Source organism: Martes martes, assembly GCF_963455335.1.
Source record: "Martes martes genome assembly, chromosome: 8".
Taxonomy (NCBI): Eukaryota; Metazoa; Chordata; class Mammalia; order Carnivora; family Mustelidae; genus Martes; species Martes martes.
Window position 1 is genome coordinate 63,791,706 of NC_137895.1, and position 14,934 is coordinate 63,806,639.

General features: G+C 39.1%; 1 protein-coding gene across 2 annotated transcripts in view; it reads left to right on the forward strand.

Moving 5' to 3' along the window:
• The window catches only part of DENND5B (DENN domain containing 5B), a 183,593-nt gene that overhangs the window by 92,379 nt on the left and 76,280 nt on the right, over positions 1–14,934 (forward strand). The gene's annotated exons all lie outside the window — the stretch shown is intronic.

Consider the following 14,934-nt stretch of genomic DNA (forward strand, 5'->3'; position numbering starts at 1 on the left):
TTAACAGATAGCGAGTTGAAGGAAAATATAAAATGGTTGCTGCACATCGATGGGTTCTTTGAAAAATGTGTCACAAATATTTGGGTTAGCTTTTTAACTTGTATTTAGGCTAGCAGAATTGTAGTGCAGTCTCCTGATGGCTGCCATCAAGCTTATTTTACCACTTCCTTTTTTTTTTTCTTTTCTGTTTTAAATTAGAAGTGAGGCTGAGCCAAGTAGGCTATATTTGTACTTCCCCATCTTGTGTGTATGTTGACACTATTTGTGTGTTGACAGCCCTTCACGAGGTTGTATTTTCTTCAGTTTATCCTACATAATGTTCTTTGATAATGTGTTCTGATGTCTCTATTTTTGTTGTCAGGAAGTTCTCTAATGACCAATCGAAATTCTCTCTTTTCCTCTTCCTCTTACTCTCTCAGGGTTTATCATTACCTGCAGGTCACTTGTTTGTATCTAAAACGTGTAACTTAGTAATTCTGTCTTCCTTTCTGTTTCTTTCTTTCTTGCTTTTTTCCCTGAAAACAGCGGACGGGGTGGGGGTTAGAGAATTGCTGGAAGGGGACAGGGCATGGAACTAGATACCCTCAGGTATATTAACCTATGAGAAAAAATAATTTCAGTCCTAGATTAACAAGGGATCTTCAAGGTCATTTGGTTCAGTTTTAGCTCTGCCTAGAGAAGCAGTTTGGACCAGAAAGAATATTGGTTTTTAAGTCATAACAATCCTAGATTCAGATCTCTGTTGCATTACTAACTGTAACCATAGACAGGTTATGTAATCTTCCTGAGTGTCAGTTAATTCATCTTTATGGGGATAACAGGATTTTTTCCTTCTCTCTCACTGATTTATTGTGAAGATTAACTAAGAAAACTACATACTACTTTGGGTATAATTGGCACTTAATGATAGCTGATATTATTGTAATTATTATTCATTTTCTTAGTCCTACACAATCCTCTATAAATTATGTATATTTTAAGTTGCATGGGTCCACCATATTACTGCATTTAAAGTATAGCTTTGTTAGATTGAATAATCAAGGCATTTGTTTCAGGGTTGAGAGCCTAATAAATGTTCTTTTATACTGAATGTTAGGGCTTTTTTTTTTTTTTTTTTCTTGAAAAAAAAAAACCCTTTCATCGTCACATTTTCTCTTTTATTTTTTTTTTTAAAGATTTTATTTATTTATTTGGCAGACAGAGATCACAAGTAGGCAGAGAGGCAGGCAGAGAGAGAGGAGGAAGCAGGCTCCCCACTGAGCAGAGAGCCCGATGTGGGGCTTGATCCCAGGACCCCAAGATCATGACCTGAGCCGAAGGCAGAGGCTTTAACCCACTGAGCCACCCAGGCGCCCCCACATTTTCTCTTTTAAAAAGCACTGTATGTCTCACTGCATGTGGTCTGTCCTGAGCTCTCATCTTTCCGCTGTTGGATTAGCTTATCCCAGGTGGTTCATGGAAGCTGTTAAAAAGTTATAGTTGATTAATATCTACCAGTTTAATTCAGTTTCAAATGAAGAAGTATGAACATGTTTTTGTACTAAATGAGGTGTTTTTTGTGGGGTTTTGTGCGATTTCTTGGTAATTTCGTTTTATCCCGGGGCACCTGGGTGGCTCAGTGGGTTGGAGCCTCTGCCTTCGGCTCAGGTCATGATTCCAGGGTCCTGGGATCGAGCCCCACATTGGGCTCTCTGCTCTGAGCCTGCTTCCTCCTGTTTCTCTGCCTGCCTCTCTGCCTACTTGTGATCTCTGTCTGTCCAATAAATTAAAAAAAAAAAATTAAAAAAATTTTGGTTTTATCCCGAGAACGACAGATGAATCCTGAAGTTATAGGACTCTCTCTCTCTCTCTCTCTGCACACACACACACACACACACATACACATTTACACACATTTTAAGTGTCCTACAAAAGAAAGCTTCATATGGTAATTTTATAACCATTCACTGAAATCACTCTGTGTTAGGAATTGGCTATGCTTCTCTCTTCAACAATGAGTTACTGCTCTTATCTGTATTTTATTAAAGGGAAGTTGAGGTTCAGGGAAGCCAAATAACCACCTTGAGATCACACAGGTATTAGGTAGTGTTGTAGAGCTAAGAATGGGGCTTGGATCTGTCTTTCTCCAGAGCACTTAATCGCCATGTTAACTGTATTGGGCACTGCACTTCACCTTTCCTTATCTGTCTCAATATTTATTTTTAAATTATTAACTCACTCTACCAATCTGTTACAAAGGGATCATGCTAAATAACTGTAGAGTATAAAATGAAAGCTCTTTATAAATGCAGATTTTAATACCGCAATGTCTTTCCCATTAGAGAAAAAGATTTCATTTAAATGAATTAAATAAGAGTCATTATGTTGATTTGTACTCTGATGCCCTCTTTCATTCTTACCGTGTTAAGGGGGTTTTAATAACACCCAATACTCCAATTCTTATTTACTAATACAGCTATGCCATAAAATTTAAAAACATTGTTAAGTGCTAAACAATTACCGTGAAAACCCAAAGTGAATCAGAATAGAAGGGTTTTAGTGATGAAAACTCTCCTTCTAGACTGATTTGAAATTCTGGTCCATAGCCCATTTAAACAGATTCAATCTGCTATTTAGAGAGTGTGTATATCACACTCACTTTGTGGTGATAACTAGCTAGAAATTTTAAGTAGAGAATGCACCCAGGAGATACAGGCTCTTTTCCAGGACCCCAAATCAGAAAAGATCACTTTCTTCTGCACCCTGGAGGTACATGGAACAGGATGGGGGAAGTTTAGAGTATGATCCTCTTTTCAAAGGAATAGTGACAGAATAAAAGGGGAACTTAAATATGAGTGCCTAATTTTTGATACCAATAATTAAAGTCTCAGGAACAATTTTGGGGCCTTGCTTACCTTCTTTGACTCCACAGCTCACACTGGACTGCCATGTCAGCCTGTGTGCCTTCACAGTGCCCCTCTCCCCTCCTTTCTTCCCTTCCCTCTAGTAAGTTGTGCATCAGTTAACCTAATCAGAAAGTAGAAGCCACTTAAAGCTTTCTTGAAAAAGTTGGAAGTCTCCTAATCACAGATTGCTGCTTGTGCTCAACTGAACACCATAGCTTATTGGTTATAGGGTTTTTAAATCATAAAAGCTAACTTCGATATTTTGATGGAAGAAAGTGCGTTCCCATGACCTATACCTAAAAGCAGTAGAACTTAACTAACTTTGGCCAGTATCTTTATATTAGCTTTATTTGGGGATAAATAGAATTTTAATATTAGGACTTTTTCTTGTTGATGTTTTGTTTCATATTCAAGAAATTAATCCTTTGTCAGTTACTTGTATAGCACATATCTTCATCTATTTTGTGTCTCGTAATTTTAGTGATCTTTGATGAATTAAGATACTCTTAATAATCATGAATTTGCGGGGCGCCTGGGTGGCTCAGTGGGTTAAGCCTCTGCCTTCACCTCAGGTCATGGTCTCAGGGTCCTGCGATCCAGTCCCATATTGGGCTCTCTGCTCAGCAGGGAGCCTGCTCCCTCCATCCTCTGCCTGCCTCTGCCTACTTCTGATCTCTCTCTCTGTCAAATAAATAAATAAAATCTTAAAAAATAAAAAATAGGGGTGCCTGGGTGGCTCAGTGGGTTAAAGCCTCTGCCTTCGGCTCAGGTCATTATCTCAGGTCCTGGGATCGAGCCCCCACGTCGGGCTCTCTACTCAACGGGGAGCCTGCTTCCTCCTCTCTCTCTGCCTGCCTCTCTGCCTGCTTGTGATCGATCGATCTCTCTCTCTCTCTCCCTCTCTCTCTCTGTCAAATAAATAAATAAATAAATAAATAAAATCTTTAAAAAAAATTCATGAATTTGAATTTATCGGTCTTTTAACTTACAACTTAACTTTCTGTTTCAGAAATTCTCTATTCAGAGATCATAAAAATAGACATTTTTTTCTAAATATTTTAAAGTTATATTTAGCATTTAAGGCCTTAGTCTTAAATTGATTTTTTTTTTAAAATTGATTTTTCCTTGTTGTAAGGAAGAGATCAAATTTAATATTTTAGGAATATCTCCAACTAGTTATCCTAGTCATTGAATAGACCTCTTTTTTCTTCTTCTGAGCAGGAGTACCATTAATGTCATATAGAAGTTCCTGTGTGTGAGGGTATATTTCTGGTGTACTTCAGTTTATTCTGCCAGTATTTTTGTCCCTCTGCTAAATTACTGTAGCCTTAAAGTAAGTCTTGGCATCTGGTAGGATGGTTCCCTCATTACCTTTTTTTTTACCCAAGAAGTAGACTATTTTACTCAATATACATTTTTCATGTGTCTAACATGTACATTACAATACAAAATAATGACATCATTTTAGCACTTAGCTGAAAGAGAGCCTTCAGAATCATGAATCCTTCAAAGCCATACCATCATTAGAACTTTATAACATAGATAATGCTGTGCTACAGATAATAACCACTACCTTCTTTTTATTGGAATTGTGTCAAATCTAATATGAGGACAATGACATATTTAAAATACTGACTTTTCCCTTCCGTGAAAATGCTGTATCTCTCTGTTTTGAAGGGTCTTGTTTAATGTCTCTCAGTAAAGTTTTACAATAGTAGATAATTACAAATAATGACAGTTTTGTTTCTTCTATTCCAGTATTTCTCACCTTTATTTCTTTTTCTTGCCTTACTGTACTAGGCTCTCCAGTACAATATAGAATAGAATTTATAGTAGCAGGCATCCTTCCTTATCTTTTTCCTGATTTTTAAAAGAACACATTTGTTTGTTTGTTTGTTTATATTTTGTTTATTGAGAGAGAATGCATGGGAGGAGGGGCAGAGGAAGAGGGGAAAAAGAACCTCAAGCAGGTTCCATGTCCAGCACGAGCATGAGGTGAGGGGTTGGCCTCAGTCTCATAACCCAGAGATTATGACCTGAGCAGAAACCAAGAGGTGGATGTGTAACCAACCTAGGTGCGGCTGAAGAGAACACTTAATGTTTCACTATAAAGTATAACATTTTCTGTAGTGTTTTTGGTAACTACCTTACTAGGTTAAAGAAGTTCTTTTTTTTAAAGATTTTTTTTTTTTTTTTTAGGGTGCCTGGGTGGCTCAGTGGGTTAAAACTTCTGCCTTTGGCTCAGGTCATGATCTCAGGGTCCTGGGATCGAGTCCCACATCAGGCTCTCTGCCCAGCAGGGAGCCTGCTTCCCCCTCTCTCTCTGCCTGCCTTTCTGCCTACTTGTGATCTTTGTCTGTCAAATAAATAAATAAAATCTAAAAAAAAAAAATTTTTTTTTAAATTTATTTATTTGACAGAGAGAGATCACAAGTAGGCAGAGAGGCAGGCAAAGAGAGAAGAGGAAGCAGGCTCCCCGCTGAGCAGAGAGCCCAGTACAGGGCTCAATCCCAGGACCCTGAGATCATGACCTGAGCCGAAGGCAGAGGCTTATCCCACTGCACCACCACCCAGGTGCCCTAAAGAAGTTCCTTTTATTCCTGGTTTGTTCAAGTTTTTAAAAATCATGAATTCATATTATATTTTATTGGATGCTCTTTCTACGTCAAGTAAGATGATCATGTTTTTCTTCTTTTGATCACTGAAGGTGAAAATCCATCCCTGTATTCCTGAGATAAACCTTACTTGGTTATGATGCATTATTATTTTTTAAATATGACTTGATTTGGTTGGCTAGTATTTTTTTTTTAAGATTTTATTTATTTATTTGACAGACAGAGATCACAAGTAGGCAGAGAGGCAGGCAGAGAGAGAGAGGAGGGAAGCAGGCTCCCCGCTGAGCAGAGAGCCCGATGCAGGGCTCGATCCCAGGACCCTGAGATCATGACCTGAGCCGAAGGCAGAGGCTTTAACCCACTGAGCCACCCAGGCACCCCGGTTGGCTGGTATTTTTATTAGAATTTTTTTTTTGCATCTATGTGGTTTTTGTTTTAAAGATTTTATTTATTTATTTGACAGAGATCACAAGTAGGCAGAGAGGCAGGCAGAGAGAGGGGGAAGCAGGCTCCCCGCTGAGCAGAGAGCCCATTGTGGGGCTCCATCCCAGGACCCTGGGATCATGACCTGAGCCGAAGGCAGAGGCTTAACCCACTGAGCCACCCAGGTGCCCCTGCATCTATGTGTTTTAGTGATTGGCTTATAATGTTCATTTCTTGTACTATCTTTTCTGTTTTTAGTATTAAGGCTATTCTAGCTTTATAAATTGTATTGGAAAATGTTCTGTTTTTTTCTGGGAGATAGAGATAACTTCATTTAAGGTTGTAAATATATGTTCCATGACTGTTTGAGAGAACTTGTCTGTAAACTGTTTGGTCTTGTTGGGAAGATGTAAGGTACCAGATCAGTCTCTTTAATAGTTTATTTAGGTTTTTTATTTCTCCTTCCATTCCTGCCCCCCACCTCTACGTTTTCTCCTCTTCCTCCTCCTCCTCCTTCATCATCACCATCATCATTTTTGTCACCTATGATGTTTTACTATACCACAGGCTAGCCCGTGGTATTTGACCGTGGATCCCATATAGCAAAAGAATCCTGGTAGTTAAAAGATTCTGGCACATTACTAGTCCCATTCAGTCATTAATAGTTCCGTCCATCATCCTTATTGAATGAAAATATTTCCTACGCTAAGGTCACTCAGGTTTGCGGACTTCCATTTGGTCTTGTCAGGTTCCAAAAGCAGTAGTGGTCTAAGCAATACATGGTTTCACCTTTGAAGGCATCTGGTATAATTGAGGTAAGAGAAAATATTATCTCTTACTCTAAGCCTCTTTTGAGGTGTTAATGTATATTGTATTTCCCTTACTGCATAACTCATTTATTCTTTCCTTTACCCTCAGCTACTAGTCCTCCTTCTTTTTATTTAAACTCAGATGCTTCTACCTTTGGAAGGGCACACCTTAGGTTCCTGCTTAGATTCAGCTACAGTAAAGGTAGATTTCAGGATTCTACAAGTGATAATAGAATCTAGCAGCCTCTTATACATTCCAGAGTCAGTCCTATGGGAAAAGAGGCAACAGTCTCCATTTGATTTTGGAATTCATCTAAATAATTCCTTCTCCATTAGAGTGTTTCTCCAACATTACCTAGGACATCATGAGTATTTCAAGATTATTTCTTGTCTTTCATTAATAAGAACAGTTTAATGTCCAGTAAGCAAGCTAGTAATTGCCTCTCATGGAAGTTCTCTAGTCCAGCATCCTAATACTCATCACTGGGAGGTGCTCACAGATTTTTTTTTTTTCTTAAAGATTTTATTTATTTATTTGACAGAGATCACAAGTAGGCAGAGAGGCAGGCAGAGAGAGAGGAGGAAGCAGGCTCCCCGCGGAGCAGAGGCCCGATCCCAGGACCTTGAGATCATGACCTGAGCCGAAGGCAGAGACTTAACCCACTGAGCCACCCAGGCGCCCCGGTCACAGATTTTTGCCATAGCCTCAGTGCTATGCATAGCCTCTGTGCTGTGCATATAGGGCTATGGTGGGGAATTTGTCCATACCAGGACTCCTGCTACTTTTCTACGCTGAGTAGGCTCAGGCAGTCTTATTCCCATGTGGCATGTCCAGTTAATATTGTTTGAAGGGCAATTTATGTGCTTTCTGTTTTACTTCTAAGGGAAGTGTTCTACAGTCATACAAAATACCCATTCCCATAAAACATTCAGGTAAAGCCCATTTATTTACTTATTTTTTATTTATAATTTAGTTCATTTACATATTCTAGAGTAGAATTCAGTGATTCATCACTTATGTACAACACTCAGTGCTCAACAAGTGCCCTCTTTAATACCCATGACCCATCTAGCCCATGCCCCACCTACCTCCCTCCATCAACCCTCAGTGTGTTCTCTATTGTTAAGAGTCTCTTACGGTTTGTTTCCCTCTCCCCTTTATTTCTCCCCTTCTGGTAAACTCACCTGTTTTCTTTCTTAAATTTCACATATGAGTGAGATCGTATGGTATTTGTCTGTTCTGACTGACTTATTTCATTTAGCATAATACACTTTAGCTCTATCCACGTTGTTGCAAATGGCAAATTTCACTTTCTTGATGGCTGAGTAATATTCCATGGTGTGTGTGTGTGTGTGTGTGTGTACACACCACATCCTCTTTGTCCATTTGTCAGTCAATGGACATTAGAGCTCCCTCCATAGTTTGGCTGTTGTTGATAACGCTTCTGTAAACATCATGGTGTATGTACCCATTCAGATTTGTATTTTTGTATCCTTTGGGTAAATACCTAGTAGAGCAATTGCTGGGTTGTAGGGTAGTTTTATTTTTAACTTTTTTTGAGGAACCTCCATACTGTTTTCCACAGTTGTTGCACCAGTTTGCACTCCCACTAACAGTGCAAGAGGGTTCCCCTTTCTCCGCTTCCTCGTCAACCCCTCTTTTTTCTTGTGTTGTTAATTTTAGCCATTCTGACTGGTGTGAGGTGATATCTCGTGGTGGTTTCAATTTGTATTTCTCCGATGATGAGTGAAGTTGAGCATCTTGTCATGTGTCTGTTAGCCATCTGGATGTCCTCTTTGGAAAGGTATCTAGTTGTGTCTTCTGCCCATTTTTTCTTTTTTTTTTTTAAAGATTTTATTTATTTATTTGACAGGCAGAGATCACAAGTAGACAGAGGCAGGCAGATAGAGAGAGAGAGGTGAAAGCAGGCTCCCTGCTGAGCAGAGAGACCATGCAGCGCTCGATCCCAGGACCCTGGGATCGTGACCTGAGCCAAAAGCAGAGGCTTTAACCCACTGAGCCACCCAGGTGCCCCCTTCTTCTGCCCATTTTTAAACTGGATTATTTGTTTTTTGGTTGTTGGGTTTGATAAGTTTTTTTTTTTTTTAAGATTTTATTTATTTATTTGTCAGAGAGAGTGAGCACAGGCAGACAGAGAGGCAGGTAGAGGCAGAGGGAGAAGCAGGCTCCCTGCTGAGCAAGGAGCCCGATATGGGACTCGATCCCAGGACGCTGGGATCATGACCTGAGCCAAAGGCAGCCGCTTAACCAACTGAGCCACCCAGGCATCCCAAGGGTTTGGTAAGTTCTTTATAGATTTTGGATACTAAACCTTTATCAGATATATCATTGGCAAATATCTTCTCCCGTTCCATAGGCATCCTTTGCTGTGCAGAAGTTATTTATCTTGAGGAAGTCCCAATAGTTCATTTTTGCTTATTTCCCTTGCCTCCAGTAAAAAGTTGCTGTGGCCAAGGTCACAGAGGTTGCTGCCTGTGTTCTCCTCTAGGATTTTGATGATTTCCTATCTCACATTTAGGTCTTTAATCCATTTTGAATTTATTTTTGTGTATGGTATAAGAAAGTGGTCAGTTTCATTTTTCTGCATGTTACTAGAATGTTACTAAACGTTCATTCTTCTGCATGTTACTAGTAAGAAGAGTATCTAGTGGAAAAAAGACAGTCTCTCCAACAAATGGTGTTGGGAAAACTAGACTGCTATCTAGTTTTCTTGCTTTATCGAAGATTAGTACTTGGTTTTCTATTCTGTTCCATTGATGTGTTTGTCTTTTTTTCTGCCAAAACCATGCTGTCTTGATGACTATAGCTTTATAATACAGCTTAAAATTTGGAATCATGATGCCTCCAGTTTTGTTTTTCCGAACTGCTTTGGCTATTTGTAGTCTTTTGTAGCTCTATAAAAGCTGTAGGATTGTTCGTTCCATCTCTCTGAAAAAATGCTAGTGGTGTTTTGATAGGGATTGCATTAAATATGTAGTTTGAGGTAAAGCCTATTTAAACATTGTAATTTTTACCCAAACTTAAACTTTAATGCTTTCAACCTTAAAACTCTTACGTTCTTTCAGTCTAATTATAGCCCACATTACGATTTCACTAAAGGGTCTTGGTACCACAGTACATGAGGCTCCTGTGTAAGGGAGTTTCAGAAACTTCTCTTTTCTCACTGACCATTTTCCCCACTCTTGTGCGTTAGGTTTTGGGTCTCCACAAGGGAGTGAGCCAAGAGACCTTGGCCCTTTTGTCAGTCTTCAGATTTTTTTTTTAAGATCTGTTTATTTATTTTAGTGATAGTGAGCACTTGCATGCAAGTGGGGGAGGGTCAGAGGAAGAGAGAGAGAACACCTACAAGCAGACTCCCTAGCTGAGCACGGAGCCCCACAGGCCTTAATCCCAGGACCCCTGAGATCATGACCCGAGCCACAGCCAAGAGTCCGACTCTGAACTGATTGAGCCACCCAGGTGCCCCTGTTGATCTTTGTCTTGATTACTCTACCCAACAGTTGCCCTGGATGATTGCAGGTCTGGTTTCTCATTATAATCTTTCCCTTTCCCACATTTTAAATTTCTCCAAACAGGAGTAAATAGACCCAACTTGTTTGGCATCTTTTAATGTAAGGGTACCAACAAGGGGTTCCTTTGGTCTATCTAGCCTTAGAGAGTGTTGTTATTACGACTTTGTTTCAGCCCCATCAATGTCTGTATTATTCATCCCATTTTTCAATAACCATCTAAAGATTTACACCCCGCTAGAATGAGTCACTTGACACTCATTTTCCTTTTCCTCTTTGTTTCACTCCTATCAATATTTGCTTTATTCACCCTATTTCTTAATAACTTACAAGATTTCCACCCTGCTGGGAGAAGTCCCTTGACTCCCCCCTGCCACTCCACATATTCTTGTTAATTTAATACTTTTATTAGCACCCTTAGGATTCATGAGGACCAAATTCATTCAAGATTGCAAATTTGAGAAGGCTTCTCTCACTGATTTTGTGGCAGTAAGGTTACATGAGGTATTTATGCAGAAGGGGCCCCCAGCATTTACCATGACCTGGGTAATGGGCATATTTGGTGGGTGAGTATCCCAGTTACTATAAAGCCGATCCTACAGAGCTTGCATATGATGCCTATTAACTGCTTCATCTAGGATGTTCCAGTTGGTATTTAAGAGGGAGTCAGGCAGTCCCCTTTCCTCAGGATAAACAGACTTTACAAAAACTTTTATCCAGTCCACCAGACTATCTGTTCCTTCAGGAGTAACCTGCTATGTGTGTGGATCATGGATAGCTACCTGTGATCCTCTCATTGTTAGCTGTGGATCTTAAATCAACCCAAACATGCTCTTCTACCCTGTAGCGTTTCAAAACAAAGATACCATTCCAGAATTACTCTCTCAATCTATTTTAAAAAGGGTTCTTTAAGAAGTTGATACTAATCTACAAAATGAGATAGCTCCTTCACATTATACCCTCTGGTTTGAATAGCTTCTTGGTTTTGCCCCACTCTGCAGTATAAACTTGAGTGACCAAAAGTCTCTTAGAAGTGCTATTTGTTGGCCTCACATAATTTTTCCCTTTTGGGACAGCCTTAAGGCTACTTAGCAGAAGTTCAGCTTGGTATAATGTCAAGTGTGACCCAGCACTCTCTTAATTTTATTTTTGTTATTATAGATAACAGTAATGAAGGGATTGTATATTGCATTTTTTTCTTACTGGTTTGCATTTCCTCAGGCATCTCATGAACCAGTTTCCCAGGAGTTGGATTCATCTATAAATTCCATTGGTACCTCTTACCTTCCGTAACTTACCTCAGCTGCTGTTCCATACCTTTGGTGACCATCAGGCCACCTCGGAATCAAAGTTTTCTCATCCCCCACACTTCCTTCCTTTCTCTTCCCAAACCACATATTTCTGTGAATCTGGGCCTTTCTAGTGAATCCCACATTTTCTGAAACCAAATGATAGGTGTTTCCTGACACTAAACAAGAGTTTCTTTCTTTTCTACCACCAGTCAGTTCGACAGCAACTGAGTACGCAACAGTTCAGTTCAATTCTGATACTAATTACCTGGAGTTAACACCAGACTCCACAGGTTTAGGGGTTTGGTCTTCACTTCAGGCACTAGCTACAAATGGGGTGTCCAGGCAACCCTCATTGCTGCCTAGACAACTCCACATTCAGGAGTTTACACAGCCTACCACTCAGACTCAGTAACTTGCTTAGAAAAATTCACAGAACTCTGGAAAGCATTTTCCTTACCGTCACTGGTTTATTATAAAACCTAAAACTCAGGAACATGCAAATAGAGGAGATTTGTAGGAAATGCCCTGGGGGTGGGGGAGGGTGCTACAGAGTTTTCATACTGCTCTTGGGACACAACACCTCAGTATCTCTCCAACCTAGAAGAAGCTCCTCTGTCTCTTCTTGAATCTATTTATTTAATTTTTTTTCTTGAATCAATTTTTGCTCATTTATATTTTCTCTAGGAACAAGTTTCTAAAACTTTCAGCTTATTTGCCTAAAACTTTGAACTTATTGCCTAAGGTCTTAATATTTCCTTTTCTTCATAGTCTCTGCTTTATCTGTAGTTTTGTCTCCCTTTTTATTCCGAATACTGTTTATTTGTGCCCTTTCTCTTTTCTCCTTGCTTATTTTTACTTGAAGTGTGTTGATTATGTTACTCTTTTTACCCTTGTTAATATTCATGAAGAATATTTAGATAAAGATGTAATAAATACATCTTTTTTTGTTTAGTTTCTAGTTCCATTATTGTTCTTTTCTTTCTACTGTTTCCTTTGGACTTAATTTTTTTTTTTTAAGATTTTTTATTTTTTAATCTGACAGTGGTCACAAGTAGGCAGAGACAGGCAGGGGGGTGGAAACAGGCTCCCCGGTGTGCAGAGAGTCTGATGTGGGGCTGCATCTCGGGACCCCAAGATCATGACCTGGGCTGAAGGCAGAGGCTTAACCCACTGAGCTACCCAGGCACCCCCAGACTTAATTATTTTAAATCTTCCTTTTACTCCTCTCCCTAGATATTAACATTTGAGTCTTTGAGTGTTTGGATCTTGTGTTGGCTACATCCCACAAGTCTTAGTGTCTAGTGTTTTGATTATTTTATTCTAAGAATTTTTAAATTTTTTTATTTTGACCATTTATCTGGCTTTTCTTCCTTTTTTGCCTTTTTTTAAAAAATAACTGAAATGGCTTTTTTTTCTCATTGCAGTTTTTTTTCTGTGTTATCAGCTCTGTTTCCCTTTCTTAATGGTAGATTTTGGAATTTTAACATAAACACTTAGTCTTATGTTAGTGAGAATCTTTAAAATATTAATACTGTAGGGCGCATAGTGGCTCAGTCATTAGGCATCGCCCTTCAGCTCAGGTCATGATCCCAGAGTCCTGGGATTGATCCCTGCATCGGGTTCCCTGCTCAGTAGGAAGCCTGCTTTTCCCTCTCCCACTCCCCCTGCTTATATTCCCTCTCTCGCTGTGCCTCTCTGTCAAATAAATAAAATCTTAAAAAATACGTATTAATATTGTAAAATGCTTTAATAGCAGTCACCCCCATCATAGCTTATTCGATAGTTATTCAGAATTTTGTTAATCCTTCATATAGGACATTTTTACTTTATACACTTGATTTTGTTTAACTTTACCAACTATTAAATAACAAATTCAACCAAGTAAATTATAAAAATGTAATTGTTTTTATTAATTCATGTATTGGGCAGTATCCCATCTAGCAAATACAGGAGTGCTCCAAAGGTCTATAGAAAGGGAAAGTTTTTTCTTTTGCTTTGTTTTTTAAAGATTTTATTTATTTATTTGAGAGAGATAATGACAGTAGTGAGAGAGAGCACAACTGGGGAGGAGAGGGAGAAGCAGGCTTCCTCCTAGAAAGGAGCCCAACATGGGGCTTGATCCCAGAACTCCAGAATCATGACCCGAACTGAAGGCAAACCCCTAATTCAGTAAGCCACCCAGGTGCCCCTAGAAAGGGAAAGGTTTTTAAATGCAGGACAAGGAAGTCATAAACAGAAGAAAGGATTATTTGGGGTGAGGTCACCTTCCTGTGGGGACAAAAGGGTCTTACTAGGTGGATTACCTCACCAGTGCTGACCAGGAAATTCCAGACTGACCAGTTAAGACTGCTTTTCTGGGGAAGGTTGAAACTGTAATTAGATTAGGTACTAAGTCCTGGGCTTGGTAACATGGCCTAGTATAAGTAACTCCATTTTAGATGTGTGGTTTTCTTTTTCTTTTCTTTTTTAAAATTTTTTTATTTTTTTAAAGGTTGTATTTATTTATTTTCCCTAAAGAGAGCAAGAGAGCACAAGTGGGGTGGGGGGTGGGAGGTAGGGAAGGGACAGAAGGAGAGAGAGAAGCAAACTCCCCGCTGAGCAGGGAGCCCAATGCAGGACTTGATCCCAGGACTTTGGGCAGATGCTTAAGCAACTGAGCCACCAGGCTCCTGTGTGGTTTTCTTTTTAATACTACAATTGCCGTTTCTTGAAAATTCACATTCTATTTTGTATCTTAAATAGTTCTTGGTTCAGTCTTCTTCCTAAAGTATATCCTTAGACATTCCCCAAATGAGGTGACATTTGCAATGAGATTTTGTTCATCTGAAACTGTTTTCCCTTTGCCTGTGTTTTTGAATGATTTTATTAGATATTAAATACTAGGTTAAAACTGGTTTTTTATTTTCCTTCTCTTAGCACTTTGAGAGTAAGATGCTACCATCTTCTGGTTTCCAGTGTAACTGTTGAGAAGTAATTTATCACAGTCACCCTAATTGTCATTCCATGGCCAGAAATCTGTCTTTTCACTGTGGCTGTATATAAGATTTTCTTTTTGCCTTTGATGACCTATATTTTGACTGCAGTTTATCTAGATGAGTGTCTTTTTGTTTGTTCTTCTTGTGACTCATTGTGAAATCTAAGGTTAATGTATTTCAGTAGTTTTTGGAAAAATTTCAACCATCTTTCTAAATATTGCTTCCATCCACCTTTTTTCTATTTTTCCTCCTGATACTTTAATTAAACCTGTTAACCTGTTTCACTCCATTTTTCATATCTCTCAACCTCTCTTTTTGTCTTTTTGATGCATTCTGGGTGATTTCTCCATATCTGTTTCCCAGCTTACTAATTCTCTTTTTACCTGTGTTTAGTCTGTAGTTAA